The sequence below is a fragment of the Bufo gargarizans genome, chromosome 2, assembly GCF_014858855.1.
Source record: "Bufo gargarizans isolate SCDJY-AF-19 chromosome 2, ASM1485885v1, whole genome shotgun sequence".
Lineage (NCBI taxonomy): Eukaryota > Metazoa > Chordata > Amphibia > Anura > Bufonidae > Bufo > Bufo gargarizans.
The window spans coordinates 521,539,999-521,556,722 of record NC_058081.1 but is presented as its reverse complement, the minus strand read 5'-3'; the positions used below and the strand labels follow the sequence as shown (position 1 = coordinate 521,556,722).

Here is a 16,724-nt window from a genome sequence, read left to right as displayed (position 1 = left end):
CTGCACTGTGAATGTTTACATGGTGCGTTCAATAAAAACATGGTAACATTTAATTATTTGTGGTTTTTTTTTTCCACAATAAATTTTTATTGAATTGTATATTGTATATGAGACAGTTTACAAATTATACATAATGGACATAAAGTAAAATGACAATTAACTTAGAAAGACAAAAGAATAATAATAATAAAAAGTAAATAATAAAAGGGTACCGTAAATGCGTACAGCGGAATAGATATTCAGAGTATGTAACATGTGCAGTAAGTATGAGCACTGAACCTAACGGATCATACACAGTACAGTAAGTTAATATGATGTGATCACATATAGACAGTATATTTATGCCACAAATCTATAGCAAGTGATGTGGGAGTGGAACCGCATATGTGCTGGACAACCAAAGTAGCCATGAGTAATGTGTTGATATTCTGCATTTCATAGAAGGGGCGAAGGTGAATTCGCAATGCATATGATAGTTAACCATATTAATGACTTCGCTAATTGAAGGGCACTGTAGGCCTTTCCATTGGCGAGCAATCACTTTTTTTGCTGCTGAAAGGATTTGAGCTTCTAAGCTCCTACTATCGTTGGGGATGTCCCCTAGACCAATGCTAAGAATCGCCAACTCCTGAGTCAGTATCCCCCTTATCCCCGTCACTTCTTCTAGGATTTCTAACACTGAAGCCCAGAAAAGGGTTAGAGCAGGGCAGCTCCACCACATATGGTACGGAGAGCCAACCTGACCACACTCCCTCCAACATAATGGTGAGTAATCCGGGATGGTATGAGCTAATCTGTTTGGGGTGAGATACCATCTCAATTGGATCTTCCTATTTTGTTCTGCATGATTTATGCATTTCGAGGATTTCATGGACCAGAACATAGCATCAGTCCATTCATCTAGTGTGAATTATTTTCCCATTTCTGCCTCCCATTTGGACATGAAGGGCTTTTTACCTTCTCCGCCTGTTGACAACATGAGAGGATACCAAAAGGAGAGGCTGGAATGAGGTGGGACACTCACATTAAGAATTTTGTGGAGTGGATCTCTCTCGTTCACTTCTGTATCTAAGGTAAGAGGTGAAAGAAAATGATGGATCTACAGATACTGGTAAAATAAAGAGTTAGGCAAGTTAAAGATAGAGTGCAGAGACTCAAAGGGACGCAAGACAGATTGCTCATAGAGGCTCCCTAGTGTATCTATCCCACAATTCAGCCAACCTGTAAGTTGGAGCGTGGGAATATGGTACTCTATAGCTGAGATGGGAAATTGCTTTTTCTCCAAAGGTAAGGTTGTTTTATTTTTGAATACGCGAGCCAATGCAAATATGGAAGCTTGCATCGTATCTAGAGGCATGGAGAAAACAAAAGGTTTTAGTAAATAGGCTGCCAGTACCGACTGCAAAGATCTCCTTTTGACATAAACCTCTTCAATAGATAGCCATTTATGTGGCGAGGATGGGGACCACCATTCCATAGACTGATCTAATAGATTGGCCAGGTAGTAGCTGTATATGTCGGGAACCCCCAGGCCCCCCTTGCGAAGAGACGGGAATAAGACACGTTTACTGATCCTAGGATGCGTGCCTCCCCATATGAACCTGAGCAGGTCATCTTGCAGCTGTTTTATGTAGGACCTAGAGAATTTCAGCGGGATGCATCTGAATATGTACAAGATCTTTGGGAGCACCAACATCTTCACTATGTTTATTTTGGCTATCCAAGAAAGTAACTTTGCCGTACTTAGAGTAGTCTTTTTGCAATTCGGACCTTAATCTCTTAAGGTTAAGCGAGATCATGCTCGACAGTGAGATGGTCAGCTCTACTCCCAGATATCTTATTGATTCAGATGCCCAGTTGAAGGGATACCTATCACTTAGATCCTGTTGCAAGCTTGCTGATACATTAATGGGGAGTGCATTGGTTTTACTAACATTTAACTTATAATATGATACGGATGAATACTACTGATCCAGTATTTCTAGTGCTACTGGCAATGAGATCAAAGGGTTAGCAAGCGTCAGAATAACATCATCAGCGTATAGGCCGATGCAGTGCGAGTATTTCCCCACTGTGATCCCTGATATCCACGTACAGCTACGAATTTTTTCTGCCAGAGGTTCCATCACCAACGCAAATATCAGGGGTGACAGCGGGCACCCTTGCCTAGTCCCATTAGTAATTGAGAAAGAGGCTGATAAAAAACCTGAAGCTAGAACTTTCGCACTTGGTGCTGTATGTAGCCCTAAGATAGCCTGCAGGAAGTGACCGTCAAACCCGAATTTCCTGAGTGTCTGATCCAGGAACCCCCATTGCACTCTGTCGAACGCTTTTTCGGCGTCTAAGGAGACAAAGATCGTAGGGGTCCTGGACCAGCCTGCGATTTGTATTAAGTCTATCATTTTCCTAGTACCATCTCTACATTGTCTTCCTGGCACAAAGCCAACCTGATCATGATTAATTAGGGCCGGTAGTACCGTGTTGAGACGAGAGGCTAGTAACTTAGTAAACAGCTTGAGATCAGCGTTCAATAGGGAGATTGGTCTGAAGTTCTCAGGGGCATCAGGAGATTTCCCTGGTTTAGGCAGAGTGACGACAGTGGCTTTAAGCATTTCTGGGGGAATATTCCCCGAGGTCAAGAACGAGTTATACAGCTTGGTTAAGTAGGGGAGTAACGTTGAGTGGAATGTTTTGTAATATTCCACTGGGAAACCGTCAGGTCCAGGGGCCTTGTTAGATGGAGTGGCTTTAATGGTTTTTAAGATTTCTACTGAGGTGAATGGTCTATTTAATACGCTTAATTCATCTGCAGACACTCTAGGGAGCTTAAGGGGGTCTAAATACGCCGAGATTGCTTCCACGGATGGCTGTGTGGTATTATCATCTGCCCGCAGATTATATAGGGAGGAATAATACGACGCAAAAGTGTTGGTAATTTCCTATGGGTGAGTGAATACTTTACTGTTATGCCTTAGGCTGGTTATTCTAGCTGCGGCTTTATTACTCTTCATTCTGCGTGCCAAAAGCGCGCCTGCTCTATCCCCAGCATGATAAAAGTTTGACTGAAAACGCTTCATCCCTAGTTCTTGGCGGTAAATGAGAAGAGATCTGAGTGCAGTTCTGCTCTCTTGGAGAGAGGCTAACGTTGTGTTATCATTATTTATTTTATGACGATTTTCCGCAGTTTGTAAGCGGGTTAGGGCATTCTGTATTGCCTGGCTTCTATTTTTATTCATTCTTGCCGCTAACTGCAGCAGGACATCCCTCATAAAGGCCTTATGCGTGAGCCACAGAGTATTTACACTGGTGTCAGGGAGATCATTGAATTTCAAAAATTCTTGCATAGTGTCTGTGATCCTTTTAACTCTATCTGGACATTTGAGCAGATAGGGGTTCATTCTCCATTGCGGTCTAGGTAAGTCAGGGATGCCATCATCAATAACAATACTCACTGGGGCGTGATCTGACCAAGTCGCTCCCCCATTGTCTGACCGTACGATCCTATGCAGGAGGCTTTTGGAGACTAAGATGTAATCAATACGTGATTGAGATAGGTGCGCGGTAGAAATGTATGTATAATCACTTTCATTACTGTGTTGATAACGCCAAACATCGTGAAAAGCGGACTCATACAGTGTAGTTTGGAGCTCTGCCCGACGACACCCTTGTGCTGACTTCTAATCCAGTGCTGCGTTGACCGGGATGTTAAAGTCTCCTCCTATCACTACCTCTCCCACCGCTAGTTTCTCCACCTTATTGAACAGCCTCCTGCAGAAGGCCACCTGTCCGACATTGGGGGCGTACACAGATACCAGAGTAAATGGTTTACCATCTAACGTGCACAATAAAATGATGTACCTCCCCACTGAGTCAGTTATGCATTTCTTAAGGGTGAAGGTTATTGTGGACTTTACACCAACAAGAACCCCTGCTTTCCTCTTTTTCCTTGTGTGTGAGTGTAATAAAACAGGGAAATTTTTGTGTTTGCATCTAAACACGGCTTTGTCTAACAGGTGTGTTTCTTGCAATAGAAGAACATCACATTTAGTTTTAGAAGCTTCTGACCACAGTTGTGCGCGCCTGAATGGGGAGTTCAGACCTCGCACATTAAGAGATAATACTTTCAGCCCCATTCCTTATACTGGAAAACTCCTCGAGATGCATAACTCCACATTCCAATAGGGGAACCCTCAGAAGCTAATACATACACAGCACTAGTTACATACATGACACGCGTTGGTACCAACACCTACAAATCAAAGCAAAACTTGCCAATGCTCTGTATATCCGACCTGAGATCCTTTAAAAGGCCCAGCATGTCCTCCTTCATAGAAGAACGTAAGCTCTCCAACATGGAGAGCATGATATCCGCTGTTAGCTGTGTAGAATCAAGGGCTTCCCTCTCGGACCCACGCTTGTCAGCAGAGTGAAACACAGATGGTAATGGCGTTTCCCCCTTGAGATGCCGGTGTGCAAGCCGGGGATGGCGTCCTTTTCTGTCCAGAATCTGCAGGAGCCGCTTTGCCGAAGAATTTGGTCAGTTTAGCCGGGGCAGGACGCCTTCTGACCTTCCCCATGGTTGAAGCAGTTGATAAGGCTTCTAACAGTTGCTGTTTGAAACAGGAGTAGTAGCTGTGAGCCGCTTGAGGAATGTTAAGTCCGGAGCAGACGCGCTATGCGAACGGCGCCATCAGCGTGCAGGCCACGCCCCCTTAATTATTTGTGTGTTATTAGTTTAAGCAGACTGTGATTGTCTATTGTTGTGACTTAGATGAAGATCAGTATATAATGCAGTGGAGAACCACACTCAATTCAGTTGGTTCTGGTGCCAATCAAGGGCTGAGAACAGCCAATGTACATGCAGTATAGTGAAATTGAGGCACACAGATTTTCAGTGTTGCAATCAAACTTTTTTTATTTTTTTAGTTTCGCAGTAGTTTCATCCAATTGCCCAATATTTTTCTTCAATGTACAGAGTATCTAGACCGGACGTTTCGGTCATTTCAGACCTTCATCAGCGGTCACATTTTTATCTGCAACAATATTTAGTACAAAATGAGTTGGGATGAAAACAGTGTAGAACATTTTATGTAAATTTTTTGGGGGTATATACATTCAATGATATAAAAATATATATGATAATCCAATTCATTGCTGGATACATAGGAAAATTGACACAATAGAATATCCACAGACATCATGGAGGGGAGATGTGTAAAGGAGATCCCGAATTCACATCATTCATACAGTGTTGGTTACGGGGGTGAGTATATACAGAATGTTATCGGATATATGTAGTCAGAGAATCCCACATGATAGATCTCCATAAGGTGCATCTGTGTCAGTCTGTACGCCGTCCACACTGGTCATAAGTGAGAACCCATGGTATTGAAGGGATACATACATCGATGTATTAGAAGAATCCGGAAATCTCTGTGTAAACGGATATCTTTTTTTCCGGATCCGTTAGACTTATATATTGAAATACCGGATCCGTCTTTCCGGTATTATCCAGAATAACAGATCCGGTATATAATTTTTTCAACGCTAGAAAGAACTGCGCATGCGCAGACCGGAAAACCGGATCCGGCGATGCAGCAATTTACGGAACACTTGGTACCGGATCCGGCATTAATACATTCCGGGCAGTGCGGTAGGGTTGCTGGATTTTGTTCGGAAAAAATACAGCAGCATGCTGCGGTATTTTGTCCGGTCAAATGCCGTAAAAGGGACGGAACCGAAGACATCCTGATGCATACTGAACGGATTGCTTTCCATTTAGAATGCACGGGGACAAAACTGATGCGTTTTCTTCCGGTATTGAGACCCTTTACCAGATTTCGATACCGGAAAAGAATAACGCTAGTGTGAAAGTACTCTTAAATATATGTAATTATAAGTAAGTCATTATAGAGACGGGGCACATAGTCACAGGGCAGCGGAGCTGCAGTACCTTTATGTGGATTACCGTTATTGCTGCAATTTCAATTTAAACTGGGATTAGTACAGACCCAGCCTAACAATTAGCGGCGCCACATTGGTGAGTGCAAATTAATGTAACCATGACGTTTTACGTTACAATGCACGGTTATTTTCATACTAATTAGAAAGTATGACAAAGCGTTAATGCTCACACTTCATAATATAAACTATGTTATATTACAATGTGAAGCAGAAAAAACTCTAAATTTAAATACAGAACTGGAAACATCTAGAATTCCCCATATGAAGCCATTTGTCACAGGAGACTGACTCCGCCCACAGACTACGACCTAGCTCCTATTGATGAGCCATGAAGCAAGACGCCTTCCCTATAACCTAGTAACAATGACGTCACCAAGTACGTACTGCTCAATCATTGGCTACAGTCGAGGTCTCATATTATTGGATCCTGGCGCAGACAACTGTATCCCCGCGACTATTGGCAGAGGCTCCTACCGTGGGCGGTGTACTTTGTTGGTCGGGGCCCTGTGATTGGCTGATGGGTAGCGCGGGAGATTGTGTTTAGGTCGTGGAGCATGTTGGGTATTATCGGCAGTGCCAGTGAGTAACAATTATATATATCGGGATTATTATAGCAGCGATGTATTAATAATAGAACAGTGACATCTTCTGTCGGGATAGTGCTGAGATGTTGTGCCTTTACAGAATACTCTGCAGTATAGTATAAAGCTCAGAAGTAACTACATGATATTAATACTATACTGCAGTTCTGCTATGTGTTACCATAAGGTGCTGTAACCAATAGCAACCAAACATATAATGATGAGTTTGGTTTTTAGAGTTGTGTGCAGCCCCTTAAAGGGCACCTGTCAGCAGATTTGTACCTGTGAAACTGGCTGACCTGTTAGGCTGCATTCACACGTCCGTGGTGTGTTGCGGACCCGCAACACACCAGCCCGGCACCCCCATCGAAATGCCTAATCTTGTCTGCAAGCTGCGGACAAGAATAGGACATGTTCTATCTTATGCGGAGCTGCGGACCCAAAGATCGGGGACGCGCTCCGCAATTGCATCCATTCCGTCCCCATAGAGAATGAATGGGTCCGCACCCGTTCCGCAAAATTGCGGAACGGATGCGGACCCATTCTGCGGTTGTGTGAATGGAGCCTTATACGTGCCCTTGGCAGCTGAAGCCATCTGTGTCCGCATTGCTGAGAATAATGATGTTTTAACTGCCTCCCGACCGCCTAACGCAGGGATGCGTCCTGTGGGCGGTTGGTTTTTTCCTCGCGAGACGCGAGATTTCCTGTGAATGCACGCTCACAGGATCGCAAGGTAAACAAGTTGATCTACAGCCTGCCAGCGGCGATCATTCGCTGGCAGGCTGTAGATGGGATTTTTTTTAACCCCAAAAAGGTATATTAGACGCTGTTTTGTTCACAGCGTCTAATATACCTGCTACCTGGTCCTCTGGTGGTCCCTTTTGCTTGGATCCACCGAGGACACAGGCAGCTCTGTAAGTAGCACCAATCACCACACTACACTACACCTACCCCCCCTGTCACTTATTAACCCCTAAACACCACATTTAGATTCCCTGATCACCCCCTGTCATTGATCACCCCCCTGTAAGGCTCCATTCAGACGTCCGTATGTGTTTTACGGATCCGCAAAACACGGACACCGGCAATGTGCTTTCCGCATTTTGCAAATCCGCACATTGCCAGAACTATATAGAAAATGCCTTTTCTTGTCCGCAATTGCGGACAAGAATAGGACATGTTCTATAGGCTCTACAAAAAACGCACACTTGCGTTCAGTCCGCCCCACCGCAGTGACAGAATATATATTTTTTCTGATCACTGCAAAAACACTGTAAAATCACTGCGGTGCTATATAAATCACTTTTGATGGGCATGGTGAGTTCATAAGAGATTTTTTTTTGGGCACAAGTTAGCGGAAATTGATTATTATTTTTTTATTTTTATTTTTTCTTACAAAGTCTCATATTCCACTAACTTGTGACAAAAAATAAAATTTCACATGAACTCCCCATACCCCTCACGGAATCCAAATGCGTAAAATTTTTTGGACCTTTTATATTCCAGACTTCTTCTCACGCTTTAGGGCCCCTAAAATGCCAGGGCAGTATAAATACCCCACAAGTGACCCCATTTTGGAAAGAAGACACTCCAAAGTATTCCGTGAGGGGCATGGCGAGTTCATGTAAAATTTTATTTTTTGTCACAAGTTAGTAGAATATGAGACTTTGTAAGAGAAAAAATAAATAAATAATTTTCCGCTAACTTGTGGGGAAAAATAAAATTTTACATGAACTCGCCATGCCCCTCACGGAATACCTTGGGGTGTCTTCTTTCCAAAATGGGGTCACTTGTGGGGTATATTTACTGCCCTGGTATTTTAGGGGCCCTAAAGCGTGAGAAGTAGTTTAGAATCCAAATGCGTAAAAAATGCCCTGTGTAATCCTAAAAGTACTCATTGGAATTTGGGCCCCTTTGCGCACCTAGGCTGCAAAAAAAAGGTCACACATGTGGTATCGCCATACTCGGGAGAAGTAGGGCAATGTGTTTTGGGGTGTATTTTTACATATACCCATGCTGGGTGTGAGAAATATCTCTGTAAATGACAACTTTTAATTTTTTTTTATACAAAGTTGTCAATTTACAGAGATATTTCTCTCACCCAGCATGGGTATATGTAAAAATACACCCCAAAACACATTGCCCTACTTCTCCTGAGTACGGCGATACTACATGTGTGACACTTTTTTGCAGCCTAGGTGCGTAAAGAGGCCAAAAGTCCAATGAGTACCTTTAGGCTTTACAGGGTTGCTCACAATTTAGCCCCGCCCAAAATGCCAAAACAGAAAACACACTCCACAAATGACCCCATTTTGGAAAGTAGACACCCCAAGGTATTCGCTGAGGAGCATATTGAGTCCATGAAAGATTGAACTTTTTGTCACAAGTTAGCGGAAAGGGAGACTTTGTGTGAAAAAAAAAATATATCAATTTCCGCTAACTTGTGCCAAAAAACAAACAAAAAACTTATATGAAATCGCCATGCCCCTCACGGAATACCGTGGGGTGTTTTCTTTCTAAAATGGGGTCACATGTGGGGTATTTATACTGCCCTGGCATTTTAGGGGCCCTAAAGCGTGAGAAGAAGTCTGGAATAAAAATGCCCTCCTAAAAGGTACTCATTGGAATTTGGGCCCCTTTGCGCACCTAGGCTGCAAAAAAGTGTCACACATGTGGTATCGCCGTACTCAGGAGAAGTAGAGCAATGTGTTTTGGGGTGTATTTTTACATATACCCATGCTGGGTGAGAGAAATATCTCAGTAAATTGACAATTTTGTATAAATAAAATGGAAAAAGTTGTCATTTGCAGAGATATTTCTCACACACCGTATGGGTATATGTAAAAATACACGCCAAAACACATTGCCCTACTTCTTCTGAGTACGGCGATACCACACGTGTGACACTTTTTTGCAGACTAGGTGCGCAAAAGGGCCCAAATTCCAATGAGTACTTTTAGGATTTCACAGGGCATTTTTACGCATTTGGATTCCAAACTACTTCTCACGCTTTAGGGCCCCTAAAATGCCAGGGCAGTATAAATACCCCACAAGTGACCCCATTTTAGAAAGAAGACACCCCAAGGTATTCCATGAGGGGTATGGTGAGTTCATGTAAAAAAAAATTTTGGGTCAGAAGTTAGTGGAATATGAGACTATGTAAGAAAAAAAAATAAACATTTTCCGCTAACTTGTGCCAAAAAAATATATATTCTAGGAACTCGCCATGCCCCTCACGGAATACCTTGGGGTGTCTTCTTTCCAAAATGGGGTCACTTGAGGGGTATTTATACTGCCCTGGCATTTTAGGGGCCCTAAAGCGTGAGAAGTAGTTTGGAATCCAAATGCGTAAAAATGCCCTGTGAAATCCTAAAAGTGCTCATTGGAATTTGGGCCCCTTTGCGCACCTAGGCTGCAAAAAAGTGTCACACATGTGGTATCGCCGTACTCAGGAGAAGTAGGGCAATGTGTTTTGGGGTGTCTTTTTACATATACCCATGCTGGGTGAGAGAAATAGCTATGTAAAATGACAACTTTGCATAAAAAAATGGGAAAAGTTGTCTTTTACAGAGATATTTATCTCACCCAGCATGGGTATATGTAAAAATACACCCCAAAACACATTTCCCTACTTCTTCTGAGTACGGCGATACCACATGTGTGACACTTTTTTGCAGCCTAGGTGCGCAAAGAGGCCCAAATTACAATGAGTACTTTTAGGATTTCATAGGGCATTTTTACGCATTTGGATTCCAAACTACTTCTCACGCTTTAGGGCCCCTAAAATGCCAGGGCAGTATAAATACCCCACATGTGATGCCATTTTGGAAAGAAGACACCCCAAGGTATTCCGTGAGGGGTATGGTGAGTTCATGTAAAATTTTATTTTTTGTCACAAGTTGAATATGAGACTTTGTAATTATTATTTTTTTTATAATAATCATTTTCCGCTAACTTGTGACAAAAAATAAAAACTTCCATGAACTCACTATGCCCATCAGCGAATACCTTAGGGTGTCTACTTTCCGAAAAGGGGTCATTTGTGGGGTGTTTCTACTGTCTGGGCATTGTAGAACCTCAGTCAAAGTGCGTAAATAATTTTTTTACCATAGTTTGTACATAGTTTGTAAATGTATATAGAAATGTAGTTTTATTTGAAAAATTTTACAACAGAAAGTAAAAAATGTCGATTTTTTTTCCCAAAATTTGGGTCAATTTTGATTAATATCAAAAAAAGTTAAAATGTCAGCAGCAATGAATTACCATCAAATGAAAGCTCTATTAGTGAGAAGAAAAGGAGGTAAAATTCAGTTGGGTGGTAAGTTGTGTGATCGAGCAATAAACCGTGAAAGTAGTGTAGTGCAGAATTGTAAAAAGTGGTCTGGTCATTAAGGGAGTTTAAGCTAGGGGAGCTGAGGTGGTAATATATGCAAATTAGCCTCTAGGAGCAACGGGGGTGTTGCCATTACACCTAAAGCCTGATCTTTCTCCAGCTGCCACTACCCCTTAACTTTGATTGACAGGGCCAGGTGTGATAATGTTTTTACTGGGTGGTCCTGTCAATCAAGCTGTAGAGGGAGCGGCAGTTGCAGAGAGAGCAGAGCCTCTAGGTGTAATGGTAACGCCCCCGTTGCTCCTAGAGGTTAATTTCCATATATTAAAACATTAATTTTTTCTCAGCAATGCTGGCACATATGAACATGGGACCAACACAGATGTCTTCAGATGCCAAGGGCACGTATAACAGGTTAGCCAGTTTTTATAGGTACAAATCTGCTGACAGATGCCCTTTAATGGAAATAAGTGGTTACTATTGGTTACAATAATTGGGACAAAAAAAGTCTTGCAGTTAGTTCAGCAAAAAAATAAATAAAAATAATTCTGCGTATCCGACCATCTCACGTAGTAAGATTAATGACATAAGAGATTTAAAGAGGCAGTTTATGAAAAAATGATAATATTTGCCTTGCCTCATTATGCCGAGTACCTCCCATTGTAAGGTATTTGAATAAGAATCATTGTAAATCACTCCCTCTATTATACCAATAGGTAAGTGACCAGAGCTCTTATTCAAACCCAGACCACACCCCTAATTATAGACCCCCTGACCTGATCCCTAAATAAATCTAGATCTCACACCAGACCCCTACATAAATCCATGCCAGACCCCTAAATAAACAGAGTCCTGTGTTGACCTCCTAAACAAATGCAGACTCCAGACCGAGCCCCTAAAACAAATGCAGACTCCAGACCGAGCCCCTAAAACAAATGCAGACTCCAGACCGAGCCCCTAAAACAAATGCAGACTCCAGACCGAGCCCCTAAAACAAATGCAGACTCCAGACCGAGCCCCTAAAACAAATGCAGACTCCAGACCGAGCCCCTAAAACAAATGCAGACTCCAGACCGAGCCCCTAAAACAAATGCAGACTCCAGACCGAGCCCCTAAAACAAATGCAGACTCCAGACCGAGCCCCTAAAACAAATGCAGACTCCAGACCGAGCCCCTAAAACAAATGCAGACTCCAGACCGAGCCCCTAAAACAAATGCAGACTCCAGACCGAGCCCCTAAAACAAATGCAGACTCCAGACCGAGCCCCTAAAACAAATGCAGACTCCAGACCGAGCCCCTAAAACAAATGCAGACTCCAGACCGAGCCCCTAAAACAAATGCAGACTCCAGACCGAGCCCCTAAAACAAATGCAGACTCCAGACCGAGCCCCTAAAACAAATGCAGACTCCAGACCGAGCCCCTAAAACAAATGCAGACTCCAGACCGAGCCCCTAAAACAAATGCAGACTCCAGACCGAGCCCCTAAAACAAATGCAGACTCCAGACCGAGCCCCTAAAACAAATGCAGACTCCAGACCGAGCCCCTAAAACAAATGCAGACTCCAGACCGAGCCCCTAAAACAAATGCAGACTCCAGACCGAGCCCCTAAAACAAATGCAGACTCCAGACCGAGCCCCTAAAACAAATGCAGACTCCAGACCGAGCCCCTAAAACAAATGCAGACTCCAGACCGAGCCCCTAAAACAAATGCAGACTCCAGACCGAGCCCCTAAAACAAATGCAGACTCCAGACCGAGCCCCTAAAACAAATGCAGACTCCAGACCGAGCCCCTAAAACAAATGCAGACTCCAGACCGAGCCCCTAAAACAAATGCAGACTCCAGACCGAGCCCCTAAAACAAATGCAGACTCCAGACCGAGCCCCTAAAACAAATGCAGACTCCAGACCGAGCCCCTAAAACAAATGCAGACTCCAGACCGAGCCCCTAAAACAAATGCAGACTCCAGACCGAGCCCCTAAAACAAATGCAGACTCCAGACCGAGCCCCTAAAACAAATGCAGACTCCAGACCGAGCCCCTAAAACAAATGCAGACTCCAGACCGAGCCCCTAAAACAAATGCAGACTCCAGACCGAGCCCCTAAAACAAATGCAGACTCCAGACCGAGCCCCTAAAACAAATGCAGACTCCAGACCGAGCCCCTAAAACAAATGCAGACTCCAGACCGAGCCCCTAAAACAAATGCAGACTCCAGACCGAGCCCCTAAAACAAATGCAGACTCCAGACCGAGCCCCTAAAACAAATGCAGACTCCAGACCAGGTCCCCTAAACGGATGCAGACTCCAGACCAGGTCCCCTAAACCAGGGACCAGCAACTTTGGGCATTCCAGCTGTTGTGAAACTACAACTCCCAGCATGTTAGAGAGCAGCCAAGCAAGTATGCATGATGGGAGATGTAGTTTCACAATACCTGGAGTGCCGGAGGTTGCTAACCCCTGTCCTAAACAGATGCAGACTCCAGACCGGTCCCCCTAAACGGATGCAGGCCCCAGACCAGATCCCATAAACGGATGCAGGCCCCAGACCAGATCCCATAAACTGATGCAGGTGATGAAACCGCCCTAAATTAGGGCATTTAAGATACACTCTGGTGGTCCAAATCAATGTGCCCCCCCAGGGGTTAATATCCACACGTGGCTGAGAGACTAGACACTGACACAGAAGTTGGTCAAAGCAATCTCTCACTTTTATTACATGGGGTAAGCGTATATACATCTTTAGAAGAGGGCAGTCCTCACTGAGGCTAAAACTTTGTTTCATTGGTCAAAAAGAAAGAAGAGATAAGACAGAGGAGATAGCACCCTGGCTTCTGCGCACTGGGTCCTACTTTGGAATGTGAACTAATGTAAACATCTGGTTACCATCGCCATTTTGTAATGGAGTTTATTCTAACAAGAATACTGCCTACGTCATATGTGACACTTCAAAGAGGTGCTTCTCTATAGGCAGTGAATAATATATACATATCATCAAGCCATATGATTGGCTTACGCATTCCACCACACTCTATGGGACACCTGTAGAAAGATGAGAAATCAGACACTTCCGACAGCACAGCTCTTTGCCCCCCTCTCTCTCCTCTCCAGTCTTGAAACAAAGAGGGGGGTGGGTGGGCACTTGGAAGTAGAAAAAGTTAACTCATTACAATCCTAGATATACAAAATATAGAATAAAATTCACACATCTTTAACACAGGCCCCAGACCGGATCCCCTAAACGGATGCAGGCCCCAGACCGGATCCCCTAAACGGATGCAGGCCCCAGACCGGATCCCCTAAACGGATGCTGGCCCCAGACCGGATCCCCTAAACGGATGCTGGCCCCAGACCGGATCCCCTAAACGGATGCAGGCCCCAGACCGGATCCCCTAAACGGATGCAGGCCCCAGACCGGGCCCCCTAAACGGATGCAGGCCCCAGACCGGGCCCCCTAAACGGATGCAGGCCCCAGACCGGGCCCCCTAAACGGATGCAGGCCCCAGACCGGGCCCCCTAAACGGATGCAGGCCCCAGACCGGGCCCCCTAAACGGATGCAGGCCCCAGACCGGGCCCCCTAAACGGATGCAGGCCCCAGACCGGGCCCCCTAAACGGATGCAGGCCCCAGACCGGGCCCCCTAAACGGATGCAGGCCCCAGACCGGGCCCCCTAAACGGATGCAGGCCCCAGACTGGGCCCCCTAAACGGATGCAGGCCCCAGACCGGGCCCCCTAAACGGATGCAGGCCCCAGACCGGGCCCCCTAAACGGATGCAGGCCCCAGACCGGGCCCCCTAAACGGATGCAGGCCCCAGACCGGGCCCCCTAAACGGATGCAGGCCCCAGACCGGGCCCCCTAAACGGATGCAGGCCCCAGACCGGGCCCCCTAAACGGATGCAGGCCCCAGACCGGGCCCCCTAAACGGATGCAGGCCCCAGACCAGGCCTGCAACTTGTAGATCTGCAGAATACGGATACCGATCATCTGCATTCTGTAAATTTCTTATTCCCATCAACAGAAATGCCTGCCTATTTTTGTTCGTAAAAAAGAACAAGAATAAGACGTTCTATAATCTGCAGAACGGCCACGCGGATCTGGACATCACACGAATGTACCTCTGAAGTGTAGATCATCAATATCAGATGAGTGGGGGTACAGCTCTCAGCAGCTGTTCTCAGGGTCTGCGGCACTTGAGTGTGAGCTCTGCGGCCTTCTCCTTGGCCAATGACTTCACATCCATCGGTTCAATGGCCTTTCTGCAGCTCAGACTAGGGGTGGGCGATATGGCCTAAAATCTATATTGCGATATAATTTTAAGCATGTGCGATATGCGATATATATTGCGATATATTGTTTTCTATATTGGGGGGGGGGGGGGTGTTTAAAATTTTTTTTTTTTTTACTTTTTATTTATTAACTATTGGCCTCCTTAAGGGCTAGAACCCTTGTCATATTCACCCTAATAGAGCTCTATTAGGGTGAATAGGACTTTACAATCTCCCTGCTGCCCTGTGCATAGTGCACACAACAGCAGGGAGCTGACCATGGCGCCAGCCTCTCATGTGCTCCCCCAGCCTCTTATCTGCCCCCCCCAGCCTCTTATCTGCCCCCCCAGCCTCTGATCTGCCCCCCCCACAGCCTCTGATCTGCCCCCTCGCCTCTGATCTGCCTCCCCCAGCCTCTGATCTGCCCCCCCCACAGCCTCTGATCTGCCCCCCCCACAGCCTCTGATCTGCCTCCCCACAGCCTCTGATCTGCCTCCCCCAGCCTCTGATCTGCCCCCCTTCCCCAGCCTCTGATCTGCCCCCCTTCCCCAGCCTCTGATCTGCCCCCCTTCCCCAGCCTCTGATCTGCCCCCCTTCCCCAGCCTCTGATCTGCCCCCCTTCCCCAGCCTCTGATCTGCCCCCCTTCCCCAGCCTCTGATCTGCCCCCCTTCCCCAGCCTCTGATCTGCCCCCCTTCCCCAGCCTCTGATCTGCCCCCCTTCCCCAGCCTCTGATCTGCCCCCCTTCCCCAGCCTCTGATCTGCCCCCCTTCCCCAGCCTCTGATATGTCCCCTCTGGTAACGCAAACTCCCTCCCCAGTATTAATCATTGGTGGCAGTGGCCACAGGGTCCCCCTCCCCCCCCCATCATTGGTGGCAGTGTCAGTTCCGATCGGAGCCCCAGCAGTGTAATGCTGGGTCTCCGATCGGTTACCATGGCAGCCAGGAGTCACGCTGCTGAAGTCCTGGCTGCCATGGTATGTTAGTGAGCAGAGAGCAGCGCATTATACTCACGTGCGCTGTGGCCGCCGGTCGCTCCTTCTTCTCATAGGTCTGTGCGGCGCATTGCTAATGCTGTAAGCATTAGCTATCCGCCGCACAGACAGAAGAAGGAGCGACCGGCGGCCACAGCGCACGTGAGTATAATGCGCTGCTCTCTGCTCACTAACATACCATGGCAGCCAGGACTTCAGCAGCGTGACTCCTGGCTGCCATGGTAACCGGTAATGCTGGGGCTCCGATCGGAACTGCAAACTGCCACCAATGATGGGGGGGAGGAGGGGGACCCTGTGGGATATGGCCGGCACATTCATTGGTAGCGCAGTGGCCACAGTCCCTCCCCTCCTCCTCCTACTCTGTCCTCATTGGTGTTCAGCGGCAGCCGCGCACAGTGGGGAGGGACTCCCTCCTCCTCCCTCCGCTGTGCCGGCCGGCTCAGGAGAACATGGTGCGCGCGATCATATCGCGGTCCGGCGATATAGGCGATATGGCGAAAATCCATATCGTGGCCCAAATTCATATCGCATATCGCCTATATCGCCTATACCGCCCACCCCTAGCTCAGACCCATTCAAATAAA

The 16,724-nt window shown here is 46.1% G+C and overlaps 1 protein-coding gene across 2 annotated transcripts in view; it reads left to right on the top strand.

Moving 5' to 3' along the window:
* The first annotated feature begins 6,405 nt into the window (after positions 1-6,405).
* Positions 6,406-16,724, top strand: part of DDX11 (DEAD/H-box helicase 11) — a 118,786-nt gene continuing 108,467 nt past the window's right edge. Inside the window, exon 1 of one of the 2 annotated variants that reach the window (XM_044281406.1) lies at positions 6,406-6,543. The gene's annotated coding sequence lies outside the window, so the exon portion shown is untranslated. Of the gene's footprint in view, positions 6,544-11,225; positions 11,293-16,724 lie in introns of those variants that run through there. The other variant, XM_044281407.1, reaches the window with a different exon arrangement.